General features: G+C 43.6%; 2 pseudogenes; both read left to right on the forward strand.

The window, feature by feature from the left end:
* Positions 1-810: 810 nt before the first annotated feature.
* Positions 811-2224, forward strand: LOC129335124 (TNF receptor-associated factor 4-like; annotated as a pseudogene).
* A 3767-nt stretch (positions 2225-5991) lies between these two features.
* Positions 5992-6335, forward strand: LOC129335037 (60S acidic ribosomal protein P1-like; annotated as a pseudogene).
* Positions 6336-9581: the final 3246 nt, after the last annotated feature.

Genomic DNA, 9581 nt, shown 5'->3' on the forward strand with positions numbered 1-9581 from the left:
TCTTTGGTGCATTCTACACTGAGCATTCACTAGTAGCAAGGCCTTTTTTATTATAACCCCAATGCCATGGAATATTTTCCTCCTACAGGCCTATTTGGGAGGAAAGGCAGCATGGTACATCCTGATCTCATCAGATATTGGAAGCTAAGCAGGGTCAGTACTTGGATGGGGGATCACCAAGAAAGCCTCTGCAGAGAAAGGCAATGTCAAATCATCTCTTCTTCTCACTTGCCTTGAAAGCCCCTTGATGGGGTCTCCATAAGTTGGTTGTGACTTGATGGCACATATGTACATACCAGCCTATGTGGCAAGTGAAAATGTTCTTTGGGCTGTATTTGAAAGTGGATTCTTTGTTAATCATATGTAGATCTTTCTGCTGATATAAAATGGTATTAAAATGCTGTAAAAATAAATTATTTTGAAATTCTGAAAGCAAGAGTTTGAGTAATTTTTCTTCCTTCCAAGGCAAGAAAACAAAAAAAAATGCTCAGGGTTTCTATACCCAAGAGGTTCTCCTACATGAGTCTCATTATGTCTCAAGTTAGGAATGCTGTCAACTTCAACATGAACATGATTGCCAGGTGAACTTATCTTGGTTGACTCCTTCAAACAGATGCAAAACAAGGTCCTGATTGGATCGCCTTCATGGGCCTTGTTGAAATTCATGTCAAGCAACAACTTTGAGCCTGCACAATAGCTGCCCATTCTACAGAATCGTGTCATTGCATCTTTAGTTGTTGCATTTCCAGTACGGTTGTCGGGGGCTGGAGCGCGAGCCCCGCACCAGTCCCCATGCCCTTGGGCTGGGAGATGCTGGGCTTCGACTACAAGTTCTTGGAGAAGCCCAAGTGGCGCCTGCTGTGCCTGCTGTGCGCCAAGGCTATACGGGAGCCAGTGCATGTCTCGACCTGTGGCCACCGCTTCTGCGACACCTGCCTCCAGGAATTCCTCAGTGGAGGGGGTCTTCAAGTGTCGAGAAGATCAGCTGCCCCTTGACTATGCCAAGATCTAGCCAGACCCTGATCTGGAGGCTCAGGTGCTAAACCTGACTATTCGATGCATACACAGTGAGGAGGGGTGTCGTTGGAGTGGCACAATCTGGCACTTGCAGGCACACCTTGGCACATGCAGCTACAACGTGGTTCCATGCCCCAATCGCTGTGGTGTCAAGCTGAGCCGCCGTGACCTGCTGCCGCACTTACAGCATGACTGCCCACAGCACCACCTCAAGTGCGAGTTCTGTGGCACCAACTTCATGGGGGAAGCCTATGAGAACCACCAAGGCATCTGCCCCCAGGAGAGTGTTTACTGTGAGAACAAATGTGGGGCACGCATGATGCGCTGGCTGCTGTCACAGCACATGCTTGTGGAGTGCCCCAAGTGCATGCAGCCCTGCAGCTACTGTTCAAAGGACTTCCTGTATGACACCATCCAGAGTCATGAGTACCAGTGTTCATGGTACCCTGTCCCTTGCCCCAACCAGTGTGGGGTGCCCAATATTGCCAGAGAAGACCTGAGTGGGCACTTGAAAGAAAACTGCACGACTGCCTTGGCGCTCTGCCCCTTCAAGAAAGCTGGCTGCAAACATCAGTGCCCAAAGCTGGCTATGAGCCGCCACCTGGATGAGAACACCAAGCTGCTCCTGGGCCTGATGGGTGCGCTGGTGGCCCAGCAGCAGCAGGAATTGGTGGAGCTGTGCTGAGAGGTGGAGGAGCTGGCTGTAGGCAGTGATGGCGTGCTGATCTGGAAGATCTCCAACTACAGCCGCAAGCTGCAGGAGGCCAAGCTGTGCACCAACTATGAGTCCTTCAGCCCCCCATTCTACACCCACCAGTACGGGTACAAGCTGCAGGTCTCAGCCTTCCTCAACGGGAATGGAAGCAGTGAGGGCAGCTTCCTCTCAGTCTACATCCGGGTGCTTCCTGGCCAGTATGACAACCTCTTGGAGTGGCCCTTCTCATATTGGGTCACCTTCTCCCTGCTGGACCAAAGTGACCCTTCTCTCTCCAAGCCACAGCACATTACGGAGACCTTCCTTCCTGACCCCAACTGGAAGAACTTCCAGAAGCCTGGTCTGGGCCATGCCTCCCTGGATGAGAGCTTGCTGGGGTTCGGCTACCCCAAATTCATCTCTCACGAGGACATCAAAAAGTGCAACTACATGAAAGACAATGCAGTCTTCACCAAGGCCTCGGTGGAGATCGCACAAAAAATCATGCCCTGAGCAGCCCCCCTTGACTCCCTGGGGTTGGGTGGGGCCAAGGTCTTGCAGCAAGCAAGTGCATCACAAAGGCTATGCCTCTGGGTTAGTCGAGGGCTGGATTCGGGTATGCAGTGCCGCCCCTCCTTCAAAGCTGCTCCTACCCAGACTTCCGGGATGAAGCAGTGAATTTACAGCAGCTGAGTTTTACAAGCTCTCTGCCATGACCTTCCTGGTTCCTTGGGACTCGAGAATTCGGGCCCCCAAGTCCCCCCCCCCAAGAGGGGAGGCAGGCTGGAACAAGGTGAAAGAGCTCAAGGGGTCTGGCAACCCCCGGGAAGCCCTGACAGGTTCTGAAAGCAAGGACCAACGAAGGAGCAAATATGGCTACGAAGCTGATAAAACCGAAAGTCCAACAAGCCAAAATGAACTACAGCGAATAAGGCAGATTCCTAACAAGACAGATAAAAACAACTCGAAGACAGCTTAAGATATTCCACAACGCTTTCCATCAAGTAAGGAGATTGTTTTATGGTTTTATGAGGGCTAACCAGCCTGATTGCGAGGCAGCTGCTGGGGCAAAGCTGGGAGGAGGGAGAGACGGAGAGAGATTGTAAAGAGACTCTCTCAGCAGATGGCTGGAAAGCAATAAATCTTTGAACATAATTAACAAAGCTTTTTACCACTTTGATGAGTTTGGACATAACACCTATAAGTAATTTGAAATGGCTTCCTGGGAAGAAGAAGTACTTTCTAAATTGCAAGAAATTTCTAAATTAATGACTGAATTAAAGCAGATGGGACATTTGGAGTAGAAATGGTTAAAAGTAAGACAAAAAATGACCATACAGAAGAAATCTCTAAAGAGAGAGATCCAACTGAAAGAAAAATAGAGCGAAATGAGAAAAAATATAATCTACAAAATGGACGATTGTACCAGTACGTCTTTTTGAAGATACAAGGCAGTAGAGAAAGGGGAGGAGCCACGAAGCAGACCTGCAAAGAGAGAACCTAGCATTCTACTACTGAAAGGGGGAAAAAGAGTGCAGTGGATTTTAAAGCGGAAAAATAAACAGAGAAGAAACAACATTTTTATCGACCCTCGTCAGAATTGGCTGGAAGATAAGGAAATCCACCTTTGGTGGCACTGATGGAATAAGGACTGGATGTTCCATTTTACAGGAAGAAAGAAGTAAAAACAAGGATAAGACTCAGATTAGGATTTAATAATGCAGACCTAACCTCTTATCTCTATGGCTCCTTCCTTTTTTTTTCTTTTATAACACCATATATTCTGTATGTGTTCTGAAGAGACAAGAGAGGGGGGGGACTGATGGAGTTACAGAGTTTTTTGCTTTCACTACTGTCCTCTTTTTTCCTTCTTATTTTGAAAGAAAGAAAGAAAGAAAGAAAGAAGAAGAAAGAAAGAAAGAAAGAAAGAAAGAAAGAAAGAAAGAAAGAAAGAAAGAAAGAAAGAAAGAAAGAAAGAAAGAAAGAAAGAAAGAAAGAAAGAAAGAAAAGAAAGAAAGAAAGAAAGAAGGAGAAACATGGATTATGACCTAGATTTCCTCTATATGTTTAATGATATGCAATACAGATTTAATGAAAGTTTTAGAGGCTCTATATTATAATAGATTTTGAATATCTACTGTCAAAGGGATAGAGATAATGTGATAACTGGGCCCTTGGAGCTTTTTAACTATTCTTAAATTATAGCCCTTCTCTCCAGAATATAAATGAGTGGTTAAGCTAAATGACTATCTGCTCTTCTCAACCTCACGATTATGAGAATCCAAGTAAACAAGTGCAGATGGTTAAATGAAGGAGCTACTCTTTCTAAAATGTAAAACTGTGCTTTACCCATATAGTTATGTGGCCATTCCAGCCTCATCAATATGAAAACACAAGCAAATAAGTTTGGCTGGAACAAAATAGAGGAAAGAGATATTCCCTATAGAATATAAAATTGTCTTTAAGCCAAATATTGATTTGGCCTCCCCGCCCTTCTTACTATGAAAACCCAAGTACACAAGTTTGGAAGGCTTGGCCAGAACAGATGTAAGAAAGAGGGGAAATTGGCACAAAAATGCTCCCTTTATATATAGATATATACCATTGTTTTGCTGATACCTTTTGTTCTACTGTTTCCATCTCCTACTCCTGGACTGACTAAGGGATTAATATCTCTGGCTAAAATGCAAAAGATGGGACATGTGATCTATCTATAATATACACAAAAGAAAAGATTATTAGAAATGACATAAGGAATAGAGTAAGTGGATTAAAAAGCATAGAAATTAAATAATGACTACAGAAAATAAAAGGGAAACTTGAAGGTATATGGGGCATTAATTACTTATTTAGTGGATTTTTGTATTTGGATTGATGGATATGTGTCTTGTATATGAATCTGCTAAATGTTGGTGTCTTGTTGTAACCCTCCCCGGTCTACCAAAAACCCAATAAAACCTGATATATATATATATACATATATAAAAAGCTGCTCCTACCCAATTCCCAACCTTAGGCCTCAGCTGTGGACAGATTTTATTCCTCCCCTCTCATTCTGCCCATGGTGCTAAATGTTTCAGACCAGCCTAGTTGGGGATCCCCCCTCCACTTTACGAAGAGGAGCTGGGCTGCCTCTGCTCCCCCTTCTCCATTTTTGGCCTTCCTTTGTGGGCATCCAGTCCTGGCCTTGCGCCATAACCCTTGTGAGCATGCCAGGTTCTGCAAGAGGCCAGGATTCCTGTGTGTAAGGGAGAATCCCCCCCCCTTTTTTTTTAGGGCCTGACAATCCCTCAAAGCTGGCTGGCTGGCATCTTTAGACCTCTGCTTCCCACTCTCCCATTGGCTCTTACAAATAATTCATCCAGTGCCTCAAGATATCTCCAGCCTGAGCTGCCAGTGTCTCCTGGGATCAAGCACCACTTTCCAGGGGGGGAGGCCTATTCTCCCTGTTCCGATGAGCCATATTTTCTATTTGGAGTTCAGCTCCCCCTTCCCAAGTGTGGAGTGGGGCCAGTTCTTTCCCACTTACTTCCTGGAGGGGGAGGGCACAAACTTGATTTGGTTCTATACTGAATCCCAGATCAGCTCTAACCTTCTCTCCCCCCCCCCCACTTAGTGTGTTGCTTCCTTTTCTCTCTTTTTCTGTCTCTCTCTGTGTTTTTTAAAATAAATGATTTCGTCAGTATGGTTGTCATTTTTATTTAAATGTCTAAAATGGATGTCATTACTCCATTACATTAGTTCTACCATTAAACAATACTCATAGTGTTGTGATATAATAGCACTGGTCAGCACAAACCAGAAAAAAAATTAGGCAGGTCTACTTCTACCAATATCAGTGAGCAAAGAGGAAAACAGATTCATGTTCATAACAGGCAGGCACCGAGTCCCTCCCCATATTAAGTCTCTCCCCCCCCACACACACACCTTCTGTCCAGCAGTTCTCCCAACTCCAGCAACTCTCACTGCTCCTCTTTTTCTGAACACCCATCAGTTAGAAAAGAAGACTTGTTTATTTATGGGGAAATGTTTGCACAATGTGGAACTCAAATTGCAGATATCTGAATTTTTGAATTGCTGCTTTGTTGCTGGATTTCTACACTCCTGTTCAGTTGGTGAAGGAGGAAATGGACTGTTAGATACCTATCATAAGAAATTGATGTTTGCCTTCCCCTCCCCCCTTCTTCTCCTTTAGCGGCATGTTAAGGTGCTGTGTCCTTCAGCTGAAGCTAAGGCCAAATCCCAGCCGGTGACTAGCACCATGCACCTCCTCACCCATCATGGCCTCCATTTCCGAGCTCACTTGCATTTAATCTGTGCTGATTCTACACGATGACATAGTCACCGTCATGGAGGATAAGATCAATGCACTTATCAAAGCAACTGGAGTGAATGTCAAACTTTTCTGGCCAGGCCTGTTTGCAAAGACTTTAGCCAACTTTGACATTGGAAGTCTCATCTGTAATGTTGGAGTGGGTGGTGGTGCTCTGGCTGCTGTGGTCCCTGCTGGGGGAGTAGGGCCCCTGCAGGTGATGCTGATCCTGCTGAAGAAAAGAACGAGGAAGAAAAGAAAGAAAAGTCTGAAGAATCTGACGATGACATGGGCTTTGGTCATTTTGACTAAACTGATTTTTGACCTCTTTTACAATAAAGATACAAGTATACAAGTAGAGTCAGATAGCTTGTTGATGATGATCTTAAGTGCTACAAGGCAGCAAATGACACTTGCTGCTTGAGATCTACAAGCATAAAGCTCACTCTTCCTCTTACAAAAGTGAATAAATTTTATCCTTGCCTTAAAAAAAAAGTGATGGCTGAGAAGCAGGAGAAACATCTGTGCGAGGTTCACCAGCAGCGCACTGTCAGTATTTCCACAGCAATTATTTCTGCAGCTTAAAATTATTCAAAGTCTAAGTGGTAGTAGCAAGAAGAACATGTATTCTTAGACTTTCCCAGAACAGCAAAGAAGGAATGTGCATCTCTGCAAGAAGGATGTGTGTTCAAAGGGTGCAGGAAAGGGCTGTGTCCACTTGGTTTGATGTATCCCTTTCCTGAATTGATTTCTTGTTTCCTCCCAATTCTATGATTTAATTTCAGTTTAACAAATATATTAGTCAAAGGCATTAACAGGACTGAATTATTAAAGTATTTCTAGTTCTAAAGGTCATTGAGAAATTGTCCCCAAAGCGAAGAGTTTGTCCAGTGATGTGCTCAGAGAAGTGACTGTACTGCCATGTGGTCCTAAGGAGAAGTGTTAAAGGGATGCAGGAGCCTTAGTCTTTTATTAGAGGTTTAGATGGGTTAGAGGGTGGTATCTGACGCAAAACCTTTTGGTTGTCTCATGTCCTCTTGATTCTCTCTTTCATTCTTTCACCAGTAATCTGTTTATTCACTGAAGGACCAGGATTCCTCCAAATTTATCACCTAAGAACAGGGGCATAGACTTTCCAATTTCCCGGTTTTGGGGGGGGGGGCTGGGCCAGAGGTATTGCTATATCTGGTCTTTAAAAGAACCGGGGCCCACTGACATCATAGGGAGGATCCAATGACATCATAGGGAGGGGCTTCCATTGCCACCATCTATGGAGGTGGAGCCATGGGGGATTTGGGGAGGAGCTCCCCATAAATTTAGGGGGACCTGGGTACCCATGGGGACCCCCCTAAGAATGTCCCTGGGCTGGGCCAAACCTAAGAAAAGACGAGAGTTGGCCAGTGGTTATAGTGCTATCTCAGCGATCTGCTTCTGCATCCAGTTTTTGGAATTTACTTTTAGGATAGTCACTTTAAGATCTACAAATATACATACCATGTGTATAGGACAAATTAATGGTCACAAATTTGACACTAAGAAAGTCAACACAGAAAAGCCTGTAGGGGAACATTTTTAAAGTTTTTCTGGATGTTCATTTACAGGAGTATTGATTCTGCCTTATTCATAAGGGTGATTTAGTACCAAAATTTACTAAACTGTGGCATCGCAGATGCCTTCATTTGTTAAATATGTGGTTGAAGTCTGAACCAAGGCAGAATACAAAACAGTTGCTGTGCACTTGATTTCTGAGCAAAGTATAGAGTTCAGAGAAGTAGCAATCTCCTCATTTCAAACTCATATCCTACAAGTGAGTACAAGCACATTTTGAGGCAATTCAGAACAGTGCTAGTCACGACCCCAAAGAAAACTCACAGTTATGCTACCTAGGATTGTATATACCTTGCATTCTTATCACACTGCTTAAAAACTCCACCTTGAAAACACAGACATTCAGAACACTTTATTAACAAAATCACATAATTAAGTGCACGTTCCTTGCAAATGTTCTCTCCAGGCTGCACACAAGGCAAAAGGAAATTTTTAAAAGGCCTCTGATCTGCATTCCCCCCCCCCCCACGTCTTTTTATGCAGATGGGCTTTCTCATAGTTTCAGAGAGACAGCACTCAGGCTGCCATTTTAGGAATTGACCTTTTCTGCAACAGATACCACCTCTCCATTTAAAAATAGAATAGAAATTGAAAGAAGAGCTTAGGAGTGGCTGAAGCACACCGCTCCCAACACTACCAAGAAAAAAACTAACTGTTCCACACCCAGCCGCCCTCCCCCCCAAAAAACAGCAAGCAAACAAACAAAACTATTTCAATAAGGAAACAGAGGGTCTACCCTCTTCCAGTGTTCCATTTCCAAAATACAATGTAATGATAAAGTAACCGAAAAGTAAAATAAAATAGAGACTCACTATTTCCCTATTAAAAGAAACATAAACTGTTCCTTAACAGAGTAGCATTGATTGCAGAGAAAACGTGATGATGGGTGGTTGAAGCATGCTGACTGGTGGGAGTGTGAAAGAGAAAGAGAAGATAACAAAACCTATACTTGCCTTGGTTTTAGAAAAGAATTAAGAGTTCTTTATTATAGGAATTCCATACCTTGATAGGAAAGTGGAGCAATAGATTCTTATCTACCAATCTATTTCTGAAGAGGAAGTCCTGAGATTAGCAATCTACCCATCAAAGGATAGTTCAAGGCAGTAAAGGAGTAAACAGTAAATAGATGCCCTGACCAGCCTATCTCTCTAACTCTCTGGTTTCTCTTTCTCTCTGATCTCTGGTGCCTCTGAAACCTGAGGAAAGGGACAGTGTTAGAAGTGGAGTCTTGTTGTTGTTGTAATGTGCTGTCAAGTTGCCTCTAACCTATGGCGACTCTATGAATGAAAGACTTCCAAAACATCCTATCATTAACAGACTTGCTCAGATCCTGCAAACTGAAGGACATGGCTTCTTTTATTGAGTCAAACCATCTCATTTTAGGTCTCCCTCTTTTCCTACTGCCTTCTACTTTTCCTGGCATTATTGACTTTTCCAGAGAATCTTGTCTTCTCATGATGTGACCAAAGAACAATAGCCTCAGTTTCTGTTTCCCCATGTTCTGTCCTGACAGTAGCCTTTTGTCCAGAGTACAGGTTGTGCATCAAAACAATCAGATGTTGTAGCACCCCCATTTCTTTTAACAGTCCCCATAGATTTTCATGATCCACACAGACAAAAGCTTTGCCATAATCTATAAAACACAGGCTGATTTTCTTCTGAAATTCCCTGGTATGTTCCATTAGCCATTGTAAATTTGCAATGTGATCTCTGGTGCCTCTTCCTTTTCTGAATCCAGCTTGAACATCTGGCATTTCTTGTTCCATATATGATAAGAGTCTTTGCTTTAGAATTTTGAGCATCACTTTGCTTGCCTGGGAAATTAACGCAATAGTCCAATAGTTGCTGCACTCTTTGGCATCCCCTTTTTGGGGAATTGTAATGTAGACTGAGCATTTCCAGTCTGTGGGCCATTGTTTTGTTTTCCAAAAGTAAATTGGAGCCAAGCAA

Source organism: Eublepharis macularius, chromosome 8, assembly GCF_028583425.1.
Source record: "Eublepharis macularius isolate TG4126 chromosome 8, MPM_Emac_v1.0, whole genome shotgun sequence".
NCBI lineage: Eukaryota > Metazoa > Chordata > Lepidosauria > Squamata > Eublepharidae > Eublepharis > Eublepharis macularius.